The sequence below is a fragment of the Haliotis rufescens genome, unplaced genomic scaffold (genome assembly GCF_023055435.1).
Source record: "Haliotis rufescens isolate VD_foot unplaced genomic scaffold, xgHalRufe1.0.p SCAF_16, whole genome shotgun sequence".
NCBI lineage: Eukaryota > Metazoa > Mollusca > Gastropoda > Lepetellida > Haliotidae > Haliotis > Haliotis rufescens.
The window spans coordinates 1,955,701-1,970,123 of NW_025963846.1; the positions used below are offsets into that span (position 1 = coordinate 1,955,701).

General features: G+C 42.4%; 1 protein-coding gene across 1 annotated transcript in view; it reads right to left on the reverse strand.

Moving 5' to 3' along the window:
• LOC124144883 overlaps positions 1-14,423 on the reverse strand; it is a 381,519-nt gene that overhangs the window by 152,571 nt on the left and 214,525 nt on the right. The window contains exon 6 of the transcript XR_007221550.1: positions 13,184-13,228. The gene's annotated coding sequence lies outside the window, so the exon portion shown is untranslated. The remainder of the gene's footprint in view (positions 1-13,183; positions 13,229-14,423) is intronic.

Below are 14,423 nucleotides of genomic sequence, written 5' to 3' on the forward strand. Positions count from 1 at the left end.
AAAGTTTGTCCATCTTGCAATCAACCTGACTCATTGCTCACTTGTTACTGGAATGTCAAGACCACGCCCCAGCCCGGGCACAGTTAAAACAAGAAATGCAGTTAGATCTCTTGTAGATCTAAAGCCAAGAGATGCAATAGCGAAGGCCAAACTAACTATTTCTGAGAGATGGACAGCAACTCCAATTATATAAACAGAGCAGCCAAAGATAAAAATGAAATATATCAATACATGAAAAAAGAAATCATATCAATACAAAAACAGAAATTCTGCGAATACCAAACTCACAATAGATATGTGTACCCTACTCACACACACGAGTCCCAAAGAGGGACAGGTCAGCCGAAACTGCAAAGGCAGAAGGCGACCTCTTAAACACTTAAAGCAACAACAACAATAATGAACAGTGAGTATGGTTTTACGCCGCTTTTAGCAATATTCCAGCGATATCACGGCGGGGGACAACACAAATGGGCTTCACACATTGTACCCATGTCGGGAATCGAACCCTGGTCTTCGGTTGACGAGCGAACACTTTAACCACTAGGCTACCCAACCACCCCAATAATGAACAGATATGTCAGGAAGTGTCAGCTGCAACACAAACAAGAGTCAAGAGCAAATCAAAAAAAGCGTGGCCATCTTTGTTGATCCTACAAAAATAACAACATTGCATACATTGTTGAGTGTAACATCAAGTTTGTGTAGCAGGGCGTGGAGTCATCCCACAGATGACATCCTTACCTTGTCAGCTTGCTGACGGGGTTAACCTCTTTGATCATGTGGACAAGGCGTCCGACCTCGGATCAGAAGGTCTGTGGTTCGAATCCCATCACGGGACTCGGAAATTTTATGGCCGCTACATTGGCGCCCAACGTGGGGCTGAGCACGTTCATATTAAATTTGAGCAAAATAAGCCTCAGTGCCCTACTATGCGGTCCGGGATGTTCCTTCTGTTGCCGGGGGAGTATGTAGCAGGGCGTGGAGTCATCCCACATATGACATCCTTACCTTGTCAGCTTGCTGACGGGGTTAACCTCTTTGGTCATGTGGATAAGGCGTCCGACCTCGGATCATAAGGTCCGTGGTTCGAATCCCATCGCGGGACTCGGAAATTTTATGGCCGCTACATTTGCATGCCTAAAGCACCTGCTGCCCTCGGTCTTCTTCCCCAATGAATGCCTGTCAAGGATTAATCCCCTGAGTAGACCTCTGATGGCATTTTCTAAGTTGTTAGTAATTCTTGGCATAAGCTATGGACACAGTAATCAAACGGGCGAGCAGACAGAAAACCCCCGTAATCCTACTAAAATAATCAGAGGCGGAAGTGGACAGGTTCGAGTGATCATTAAAAATAGCACAGCACGACAAACAATGGGAAGACATTTTAAAGAGTCAGATTGCTTCGTTTTGGTGATGATTTAGCCTGTGTTTTATATTATTTGTTTTAGGCTATTTCCATTTTAAAGATCAAATCCTACTGAAATCTACACAATTGCAATGTTCACGATACTTGTCCTTTAAGAAATTCTGAGAAAAGGCCAGATGTATGGGGTTGGACATCTTCCTCAGTTACAATGATTGCAGAAACCTAACATCTACCTTACAAGAGTGAGTGAGTGAGTTTAACGCTGCTTTGAACAGAATTGCAGCTACATCATGTGTCATCCCAAAGTGATGCAGGTCTTAAACTTTAGTGAACCCTTGACCACAGTGCTGACAAACCTTGATACAGTAACCCCGGGAAAATCTTGGATTCGAACACATAAATTGGCATTCGGAGGAATAAGAAATATGCTTTTACATTTTTCTTTCCTCCTACTTTTAATTATTTTAAGGTCAGGGAAATTTGTAAACCAATATAATTGTTATTAAATTTGGCCCGAGGTGAATTGCAAGGAAATTTTTGAGACATTTCCTAATATTTATACCGTGAAGATCCGGGGTAGAATAGGTCTTTAGCGACCCATGCTTGCCGTAAAAGGCGACTATGCTTGTCTTTAAAGGCGACTAACAGGATCGGGTGGTCAGACTCGCTGACTTGGTTGATGCATGTCATCGATCCCAATTGCGTGAATCGTTGCTCATGATATCAATCACTGGATTGTCTGGTCCAGACTCGATTATTTACAGACCGCCGTCATATAGCTGGAATATTGCTGAGTGTGGCGTGAACCAACCAACCAACCAACCAACCAACCAACCAACCTAATATTTCTCTATTTGTCCACCAACATCTGAAGTCCTAATAGTTACTCATCCAGCAGGCTTACCTACAGTAGAACACGGATATACGAACATGGATACAACTAACTGTAATAAAATTCACGATTTATCTCCAAAATATTATCACATAAAAATATAACGAACTCTCTACAGCAAACTCATATCAAATCCCCGACAGGCCCAAATACCACTAATTTGTGACGTGTATAGCGAACTGAGAAATCTCACTCAGTGTCAAGTGTCACTGACAATTAACTGTGGTGAATCAACACAATCAGTGGTGACGATTCAACCTTGTTAAACTCGCATTATGTTAATCTTACCTGTACATGTAATTGGTCTCATCTTGCCTACAAAACAAACAAGACATAGAAGACGCCCTCTTCAAATGGTTTCAAGCTGTGAGAAGCGAAAACATTCTGCTTCGTGGTCCAGGCAATGCTAAATACATATGCACATGTATTTGATAAACAATGTTCAAAAAATGTTATGAATTTGATGTCATTAAATGAATGCTTAGAAATGTTATCAATTGAATGCTATGAGGTTATCACTGCTAATACACGTCAATGCTGCAATTATGTGTACTGAGTTTTGTTTTATCCAAGATGGCAAACATTCCCGAGGGAAAACGTATATAACCAACAACGTATATAACAAACTAATTTCTTCAGTCCCTTGTAGTTCGTTGTATCCATGCTCTACTGTCAAGGTTACTCAAAACAAGCAGTATTTTAAAACTCCAAAGTTATTTTACTGCATTCATGATAACAACATATTCCCAAAACAACCGAATTTACGTTTTCATTGTTCACGTGAGACAAAAGCATTTAAAACTGCACATAAAATGGCCCATAAACATAATGAAGGATGGTTATCTCAAGCATTGTGTTCACTGAGTTGTGACACGATGTAAGAAGTGTTCAAGCAATGGGTTAGATGGGGCTCGTCACGACCAAAGAGACAACACACTCATTGATGTGATCCCAACCCTACCTTCAACCCTCCTTCACAACCAACCAACACTCTTATCTCGCCTCTAAACAACCGTTCAGTCCCACACATTTGAAATGTAATAAAGCACTGACAAGATCACAAGACAAACATTTCAAGAAGAAACCTTTTATTTGCCTGTTGTCTTGAAATGCTTCATTTACGACACTTACAGTAAATTTTAGGCGCCAAGTTGAACATTTACTGCAACTAATTACTACATTAATACCAACAGATTCTTTTGACTTCGTACACAACAATCTCATTTTTTCACCTTTGGAACCGATTCATTGACTTTAACATATTGTTTTCCATCCATGCACCATCAACTTCAATTTCAGGAACAAAAACATTCTAAATACATTTCTGATAATAAGAAAATAATCAAATAATAAGGAGAGAGACCCTGATCCCTATTAAGAGCAATAGCCATCATATTTCACATTGTTAAGTACTGGTGATCACACAGAAGCTCTCTCTGTCTGCACTCTCATGGTAAAAACAATTTAGACTGAATGTTTTTCAATTTATGTTTATTACATTTCCTTTTTTGTACAAGAAAATGCATGGTTTAACAATCTTCAACAGGAATACTCTAACTCAAAGGTAAAAAAACCCAAACACCTACATGCTATTTTTCATGACTGCAAAAACTTTGTCGAGCTATACACAAACTAAATGCATGTAGCCTCTCCGAGGATTCTGAGGAAAAGCAGACGATTTATCTCTGATGAACATGCGATCCAGCATCCAAATCAAACATTACACAATCGCAGGTAAATACAGCACTCTTGTTGCCCATTTTAACACGCTCCTCACGATTGGCATGAGAAGGTTCCGTGGATCACTTTTAATGGTATTACTGGACAGATCTAAAGTACGTTGTTTTTCTTCCAACAGGGAGACAGTATACAAATGCTTTCCTTTATCTACCAAGCCTTAGTCACGATGGCAATTCTCTATATCTGGGATTTGAGTCAATGGTATTTTAACCCTCTCCAACAAATACATTTCTTGTGGACACCAATGAGGTGAGGTGAAATTGGGTTAAACGTCGCATCCAAGATTATTGCACATATATAGCGACGTACATGTACGGTTGTGTGTGTGTGGCTGCTTGTACTAGTCCGGACTGATGCCGATTTATAGTGCTAGCTCACTGAGATACCATGCCGCAGTTTAACATGAATACCCCACTCAGACACAGTATACTGACTCCGAGCCAACCAGTCCTTGTTTTAGCCGCTCAATGCTGAGCGCAAGACAGGGTAACAACAAGTACCATCTTTTAACGTTTTTTGGTATGACGCGGTCGGGGATTGAACCCCAGACCTTCTGCTCTCCGGGCGGATGCTCTACCACAAGACCACGGAGACGCTCTGGACACCAATGAAGACTTAAACACATGCTTCATCCGTGCAAGGACAAAAAGACACTGAAAGGTCATGTGAACTAACAGATATATATATGTTCTAGCTGGTATAATTTGTTCTATGCGGGCTTCTGGATATGTAGAAAATGTCTGTGAGCCATATAGGGGTCACACTAGGCAAGTATTGATGATTAAGGGAATTTGTCTAGTCTTTCCAAGCTTGGAACAGCCTACTGATTTGTGTCTGCAACAAAGGAATCACAAACCTTTTCAGAAATTATCCCCACATTTGTGAAAACAAGGCAGGATCTAATGAAGTGGGTTCTTCTCAAGAGAGTGGTAAGTGAAATAAGGCTATCACAGAAAAAAGAAACTTCTGTCATATCAGTGAAGCTCTTTATCCATCAGGACTAAGCAGCTGGATATTTAGGAATATTTCGTGATAAATGGAACAGTTTATTCTGTCCAATCTTTTTCATGACAGGATCCTTTGATCCGGGCAGAGTTGTAGTTCGGTCCATAACCCAACATCAAAAATGGATGACGGCGCTTCAGGATTCACAAAGCTTTCTTCAGTTCGTCAATAAAGGACTGTCACCTAATCTAATTGTATGTTATCTGAGTGACAAGAAAGATGTACATGTTTTGAAATCAAACAGGATCAAGGGAAAATGGAACACATTCGTATTCATGTATCAATTATGAAATTCCACAGGAGCAAACTTTTAGATTTGCAAGAGAAAATTTAGCGCTTTCTCAGAAGGACACTTCATTTTATGCCTTTTGCAAAAATAATCCAATTTCAAAGACAAAAATCATTTGTACAAAGGAATTGTCAATGCTTTTACAAGAAATTGAACATGGATTTTGTACATCACTGGACTAATCAATTTAAATCTACAATACAATGAAATCTAAAAGGACAAGTTGTAATTGGCGCCAATCGCCTAAAGCCAAGGGTTTAGATTGCAGAAAGAGTTCTTTGATAAAATCATTCATAGTTACAAATTCAAACAACATGACAGAAACCAAACCTTCAAAATACCTTCATTGAAAACAAAAAATGAGTGAACATTTTTAAACACACAGTGTTCCCTTGCTATAACGCCCTTAATCAATATACCGCTAACTCGGGTATTGCACGCAACACATGTCTCCAAAAATGTACGTACATTTTTAAATAACTCCAGTTTTTCACTGACACGTTGTTTATCCCCACCGCAAAAAAAATAGACCTACCAGCTTATCACTTTGAGAACGTTACATCGGAAATTATACCAGTCAACAAATCGCAATTGAAATACGCACTTTAATCCTATTATTACACTTTCTGGCTATAAAAAACGTGTTTATTGTATATCTGTACTATGTTTGTAATATATTTGATAAATTTTATTCAAAATTTCATTCAATATTGTTTACATTAATTTCAGAGAAATCGTGTGTGAACTGACTGTCCGATTGCCCCAACTCACCGTTACGCCTACTCACAGCAACCACGGTCACATTACTGCTGTTGATGACCCATGAAGACCGGGGGTAGAATAGGTCTTCAGCAACCCATGCTTGCCGTAAAAGGCGACTAACAGGATTGGGTGATCAGGCTTGCTGACTTGGTTTATGCATGTCATCGATCCCAATTGTGTTGATCGATGCTCATGATATTAATCATTGGATTGTCTGGTCCTGACTCGCCTCTGGGTTGCTGGAGACTAATTCTTACCCGGATGTCACGGGTCAGCCACACTCTGCAAAATGAATCAACAACGGGACAATGACGACCACAGACAGGCCACCATGAAAAGTATCAGTGGAATAACAGAGGTCGCCCTTCAATAAGGAATTTACAGCCAGCAGCCAATGTGACTAAGTATCCATTACAGATAGCCCTTATGACAAGCATGAGGTCCTCGGGACCTTTACTCCTCTGTCAAAGGTGCTCTTTAACATCAGTGTTGTGAATCGACCTCTAAATTTGGGATCGATTTTCGACACTGGCCATTGATCGATAACTGATACCCATTGTGACCACTCAATCTCCAGCCGTTTAGACAACCCTCATGACTGGCATGAAGTACACACGACCTACATTTTCCTGTAAAGAGCAGCTTTACATTATTGTTGTGAATCGAGGTCTAAATTTGGAACATTGACATCCTCAATCGATCAATAAGTTATCGACAATGACAAGTTCTCAGAAGTTCATGATCTTGTTTTCATGTTTTTCCATTTCTGGCTGAATTATCTGAGCACTTTGTGTGAAACCTTTCAAGAAAAGATGAAGATGTTTTTCAAATTGTCAAATTGATTTGTTTAGACTTTTATTTAACAGACTGGACCAGAGATAGAAGATAAACTCTCCAAAATACGAAAAGCAGAGGTGTAACAATATTTTCATCAGTATTTTTCGCAGTACTACATGAAAATAAAGTCTTTACATATTATTTTTTACTCATAAAGTTTCACAATACAATTGTAGATAGAATTAATAACAATGACCTTTCACATTTGTATGATTCGTTTTTTTGGCGCTGAAAAGCAGTTTTCAACTGCAAGTCATCAAATTTGTCATGGGTTTCTTGGACAAGTTTCTGACTCATACTTGTTTCACAAATCATTTAGTTAATGAAGTGAATATAAAAATTGTCATGCCAAGCCTCAGTAATAATGCAAGAAATAACACTATTTTGGTGGACTTGAAGATGGAGAATCACAGCTTCAGGGGCAAAGCATTTCAGTGTTGCCAAATGCACAATATCGGCAACATGGTACCACTGGAAATGTCTAAGATCACAAGAGTCCACACATCCGAGGATCACTATATCCGGGTCCTTCATCTTCGAGACAGGACACTCACTGCAACCTACACTGCAACCTACACTGCAACTACACTGCAACACAAATTCCTGGTTCATGTCCGACATATGCACAGACTTTACTATACTGTCACAAGCTGCAGGAATCCAAGCAAAAAGGCCAATGTTGAGTTGTTTGACCTTTATAATGGTAATCAACTTAAGCAGCTGCAGTGGTGTCCATTACATCATCGGCGGCTTCACCAACGTTGGCGAAGTGTTTGGTTAAGTGATGAATCCTGTTTCCTACTTCAAAGGAGAGATGCGCGGATCAGCGTGCATCAGCAATGGAATGAGTGTCATGGCGCCACATGTTGCATACAAGAAGTTGACAGTTTCGCTGGAGGAAGTATCACGATGTGGGGAACCAGCTCTCATGCTTATGGGAGAACAGATCTTTTGTTCATGTCAACAACTTAACAGGTGTGCATTGTCACAACAAGATCTTACGTCCTCATGTTGTCGTGACTCTGCAAACACCAGGCGCCATTTTGCCAAACATCAGGTGCCATTTTGCCAAACACTAGGTGCCATTTTGCCAAACACTAGGTTTGCCAAACACCAGGCACCATTTTGCTAAACACAAGGTGCCATTTTGCCAAACACCAGGCACCATTTTGCCAAACACCCGGTGCCATTTTGCCAAACACCAGGCACCATTTTGCAGCATGACAATGCTCATCCAAATTAACACAGCATGAGCCTTTACTGAATTTCCTGGCAGCTCTGAACATACTAGTGTTGTCACTACCCCAAGTGTACAGTATTATCACCCTGTGCACTCAAAATAACCCACTCGTCCGATGGTAGATGACCAGATGGTGGAAACACGAATACGTACTTACACCCGAAACACAAGTGTAAACACGTGTGGTGTCACCCTGGGCAAGTGACTTAGTTCAAATGTGCCTCTGTTCACCCAGCAGGGAATGGGTACCCAATATGTGAGGTGGATGTAAAAACCTTCTAGCGCCTCTGGGCAGCTTGGGTTGTATACTCCCCAGGGAGCTGAGAATGATAACTGAAATGCAAACAGATCCACTGGTCGGGGAATGAATAAAACTGAATTTGAGCAGATACCAGTACCTGGATAACTGCAGTATATAAATATGTAGTTTAAATTAAAAAAATTAAAAATACTAGCATGGCCATATAGTCACCGGATCTCAACCAGTTCAGCATATGCTGAGCTAGACAGACAGCTGCTATCAAGAGTTCATGAACATATATCTACTATAAAACTAAACTTCATGGAATAAATATGTGGATAAGAATTTTATTATTGATTTTATGATTGTGTGATTGATAAGTATAATTTGCACCATAAAAACAAATCGATTGCACTTATCCACATGACTGGGATACAATGACATATGATCAACCAATCATCGAGCCACCAACTCCACTCATTAGCCTCTTACGACAAGCATAGTTGACTGGGAATACTTTGATAGGCACTTTGTCATAGGTTACTTGAAACCTATATTCTTACCCGTAATCCCCACGGCAAGTCAGGTCTTATGATATGTATGGAATACTAACTCTGAAAGACTGATATGTGTCACAAGCCAACTATTGCTTTACACAATTCTTGGGATCTATTCTAACTCGGTTTCCCCAAGGGGTGGGCCAGCATAAGTTGCTGGGGATCTATTCTAACCAAGTAAGGTGGACCAGTATAGGTTGCCTGGGATCTCTTCTAACCAAGTAGGGTGGACCGGCAAAGGTTGCTGAGGATCTATTCTAACCAGGCAGGGTGGACCAGCATAGGTTGCTGAGGATCTATTCTAACCAGGCATGGTGGACCAGCATAGGTTGCTGAGGATCTATTCTAACCAAGTAGGGTGGACCGGCAAAGGTTGCTGAGGATCTATTCTAACCAAGTAGGGTGGACCGGCAAAGGTTGCTGAGGATCTATTCTAACCAGGCAGGGTGGACCAGCATAGGTTGCTGGGGATCTATTCTAACCAGGCAGGGTGGACCAGCATAGGTTGCTGGGGATCTATTCTAACCAAGTAGGGTGGACCGGCAAAGGTTGCTGAGGATCTATTCTAACCAAGTAGGGTGGACCGGCAAAGGTTGCTGAGGATCTATTCTAACCAGGCAGGGTGGACCAGCATAGGTTGCTGGGGATCTATTCTAACCAGGCAGGGTGGACCAGCATAGGTTGCTGGGGATCTATTCTAACCAAGTAGGGTGGACCAGCATAGGTTGCTGGGGATCTGTTCTTACCAAGTAGGGTGGACCAGCATAGGTTGCTGGGGATCTATTCTAACCAGGCAGGGTGGACCAGCATAGCTTGCTTGGATCTATTCTAACCAAGTAGGGTGGACCAGCATAGCTTGCTGGGGATCTATTCTAACCAAGTAGGGTGGACCAGCATAAGTTGCTGGGGATCTGTTCTAAACAGGCAGGGTGGACCAGCATAGCTTGCTGGGGATCTATTCTTACCAAGTAGGGTGGACCAGCACAGGTTGCTGTTGATCTGTTCTAACTAGGCAGGGTGAACCACCACAGGTTGCTGGGGATCTGTTCAAACCCGGAATCCCCTCAGGGTGGACCAGCATAGGTTACTGGGGACCTATTCTAACTAGGAATCCCAACGGGGAGGACCAGCACAGGTTACTGGGGACCTATTCTAACCAGGAATCCCCACAGGGAGAACCAACACAGGTTACTGAGGATCTATTCTAACCAGGAATCCCCACAGGGTGGACCAGCATAGGTTGCTGGGGATCTGTTCTAACCAGGAATCCCAATGGGGAGGACCAGCATAGGTTACTGGGGATCTGTTCTAACCAGGAATCCCCACAGGGTGGACCAGCACAGGTTACTGGGGATCTATTCTAACAAGGAATCCCCATGGGGAGGACCAGCATAGGTTGCTGGGGGCCTGTTCTAACCAGGAATCCCCATGGGGAGGACCAGCACAGGTTACTGGGGATCTATTCTAACCAGGAATCCCCTCAGGGTGGACCAGCATAGGTTACTGGGGACCTGTTCTAACAAGGAATCCCCATGGGGAGGACCAGCACAGGTTGCTGGGGATCTATTCTAACCAGGAATCCCCTCAGGGTGGACCACCATAAGTTACTGGGGATCTGTTCTAACCAGGAATCCCCACGGGGTGGACCAGCACAGGTTACTTGGGATCTGTTCTAACCAGGAATCCCCACGGGGTGGACCAGCACAGGTTACTGGGGATCTGTTCTAACCTGGAATCCCCACAGGGTGGACCAGCACAGGTTACTGGGGATCTATTTTAACCAGGAATCCCCACGGGGTGGACCAGCACAGGTTACTGGGGACCTGTTCTAGCCAGGAATCAGCATCCCCACAGGGTATCTTTACAGGTTAGAGCAGCCACCAAATTAGTACCTCACAAAGCACAATTTACACACAATATGATCACTGATGAGATGCCTTTTGGGGGCAATAAATCTTTTTTCCAAAGAATGAATAAGTTCACAGAGCGAACAAGTTCTTCTCAATCTAAATATGAACCGTTTGGCTCTGAGACCCTTGCCGACAATACTTGGCTAAATCCAGCATGTCTTTGGATATTTCAGAAACCTCATCTCATTGTTGCAATTTTTGAAAAAATGTATTTCAAAACATCAAACAAATGTGGTTGCTAGCAAGAAGCCAAAGTATTAAGTGATTTTATGTAAAAGAAAATACAGTGGCTTGAAACTTTCTGATTACAATAGAAATGTCTGTTGAATGATTTACAGGGTTGAGGCTAATTTACTCAGCACATGCCAAATGCAAAGCAATTAACAAAACACGCCATGTATCAAAGTAGTACCTCGGGCTATCCGGCCTCACCTGAGTGTGAAATACAGTAATGGCTATGGATACAAACATTCGACTCGGACAAATCACATCATTCATTCTGTGAATTCATTAATTCTTCACTGCTGATATTCTCCAAATGATCCTCTAAATTCATGAGTTTGGGTCATTTAGTTTGGAGGTTTTTCTGCTTTCAAACTGTTTTAAATATCATTGCAACCACTCTTGATATTTTTTTCCATAAAATGTTATTTGGCATAGCTATTTCAAAGTTTATTTTTGGAAATAAGCAATTTTCATAATCTTTTGAGGAAATACATTTATCCCAAAGGGATGCATTGCACTGATGCCGGATTACGACCAAACAAAAAAATGTTTAAAAAGTTTTTCATCTGTGATGCCAGTGCGGGTAATCAAGTTTACTGTTTAACGCTGCACTCAGCAAAGTTCTAGCTACATGATGCGGCCATCGAAATAATCGAGTCTGGATCAAACAATCAAGTGACTGGGCTTTCAAGTTTGTTGTTCAGTGCTGCATTCAGCAGTATTCCAGCTGAATGACAGTGGTCAGTAAACAATTGAATCTGAACCAGACAATTGAGTGAGTGATATTGTAAGCAATGATTCACGCTGCCCGGATACGATGACACACACCAAGCAAATCACTAAGCCTGACCACCTGATCCCGTAAGTCATCCTTTACCACAAGGGTTGGGTGCTGGGGGTCTAATAAATACCCGGGATCCCAAAGGGGTGGACCAGCACAGGTTGCTGAGGATCTATTCTAACCCAGAATCCCCATAGGGTGGACCGGCATAAGTTGCTGGGGATCTATTGTAACCCAGAATCCCCTCAGGGTGGACCAGCACAGGTTGCTGGGGATCTATTCTAACCGAGAATCCCCATAGGGTGGACCAGCACAGTTTGCTGGGGATCTATTCTAACCGAGAATCCCCTCAGGGTGGACCAGCATAGGTTGCTGGGGATCTGTTCTAACCTGGAATCCCCATAGGGTGGACCAGCACAGGTTGCTGGGGATCTGTTCTAACCAAGAATCCCCTCAGTTGTGGACCAGCACAGGTTGCTGGGGATCTATTCTAACCAAGAATCCCCTCAGGGTGGACCAGCACAGGTTGCTGGGGATCTGTTCTAACCCAGAATCCCCTCAGGGTGGACCAGCACAGGTTGCTGGGGATCTGTTCTAACCCAGAATCCCCTCAGGGTGGACCAGCAAAGGTTGTTTCGGATCTGTTCTAATCCAGAATCCCCTCAGGGTGGACCAGCACAGGTTGCTGGGGATCTGTTTTAACCCAGAATCCCCTCAGGTGTGGACCAGCACAGGTTGCTGGGGATCTGTTTTAACCCAGAATCCCCTCAGGGTGGACCGGCAAAGGTTGCTGGGGATCTGTTCTAACCCAGAATCCCCTCAGGGTGGACCAGCACAGGTTGCTGGGGATCTGTTTTAACCCAGAATCCTCTCAGGGTGGACCGGCAAAGGTTGTTGGGATCTGTTCTAACCCAGAATCCCCACAGGTTGGACCAGCACAGGTTGCTGGGGACCTATTCAAACCTGAAATCCCCTCAGGGTGGACCAGCATAGATTGCTGGGGATCTACTCCAAACAGGTTGGAAATTCAGGACAGAAGCACTGGTTTAAGCTGAAGCACTAAGTTTAACTAACTGCAGCTAACTGGATTTGTGGTAACAATTCATCCATGAAGCAGTGAGTTTAACACTTCTTTGAACAGACCTTCAGGTATATTACAGCCATGTGATGAAATATATAATTAATTTGTTGGAATTCACTGCAATTAGGGCTCCGGTCACTGAGAAAAAAGACAAATAGGTTGCTTATTAAAACCAAATTTCAATTTTTGTCAGATATTAGGTGGTAGTGAACAAACAAACTCAATGCAACAAAACCTTTTTTTATAATACTTACGAGGCAAATGAACACCCCTTCCCTGCTGCTGTTTTCTGTAAAAATCTGTAACATACACAAGAAAATATGGATTATAAATTTTCAATCATATACAGGGTTGCTACAGTGAGTGAGTGAGTTGGGTTAAGCGCAGCTTTTAACATTATTCCAGTTATATCACGGCGTGTCAGCTTAATGTGGGAGGAAAGCCCGAAGTGATGCAGGTCTCAGACATTTACCGCTTCGGTGAAACCCACGAGCACAGGTATGGTGCAGACAAACCTAGAAACATAATCGGGGCGAACCGGGATTCGAACCCACAATCACAGGTTTCTGGCGTGCCCAAGGGACGCAACTCTGCACAACGAATCGCGGCGCCTTTGACGACTGGTCCACCCGTGACCCCGGGTTGTAAGGAAACATGACTTTCAGATTGATTTAGAAGTTGGTCAGGGGACGCCTTTAGGTACAAGGCGCTTAATACGGCGAATATGGTAAAATAATCACTTTGGCTACCGTGATGATTAGAGGTATGGTGCAGGCAGACCCAGGAACATGATCAGACACAATCCAGGATTTGAACCAATGACAATGACACAATTCTTTTAAACAGAGCACATATACTTCGAAAAGTCGATATGGAATTTTGAAGAAATGTCAAGTTCATACCTTAACATGTCATTAATACAGTCATAAAACACTGGTACTTTTTTTTGAGAGAGGAGAGCCAGACAGGGATATGTTTTTGCAAGTTAAAAATATATCTGCTTTAATAGACTTTAGTCATCTAAACAATCTCAGTTAAATCCTATCTGCTAATCTGATTCCATGCCTCTCTGAGTGAAGACATGGAGGTCACATAAGGTGAACGTTGTTATCAGTCAATCAGTGTCAAGGTTTCGAAATTCTTGGTACAAGCATTCAGAGGTGTACATCTTATTTCTCAAATTCTGTATCTCAAAAATGAACACTCATAGGCAATTCCGAATGAAAATAATAAAGGCCTCTCTAATTATGTTGTGATTTTTTTATCCACACTGTCATTCTGAGCGCATCCAAACCTAAACAGGAGTGCCAGTTGAGAAACTGCCCATGTTCTCTGTGGGTTTTCTTTTGTAAAGTCTCAATTTTCTGAAATGAGGTGACAACCTCCGTGGTCTAGTGGTAGAGTATCCCCCCGGAGAGCGGAAGGTAAGGGGTTCGATTCCCGGCCGCATCATACCAAAAGACATTAAAAGATGGTACTTGTTGTTACCCTGTC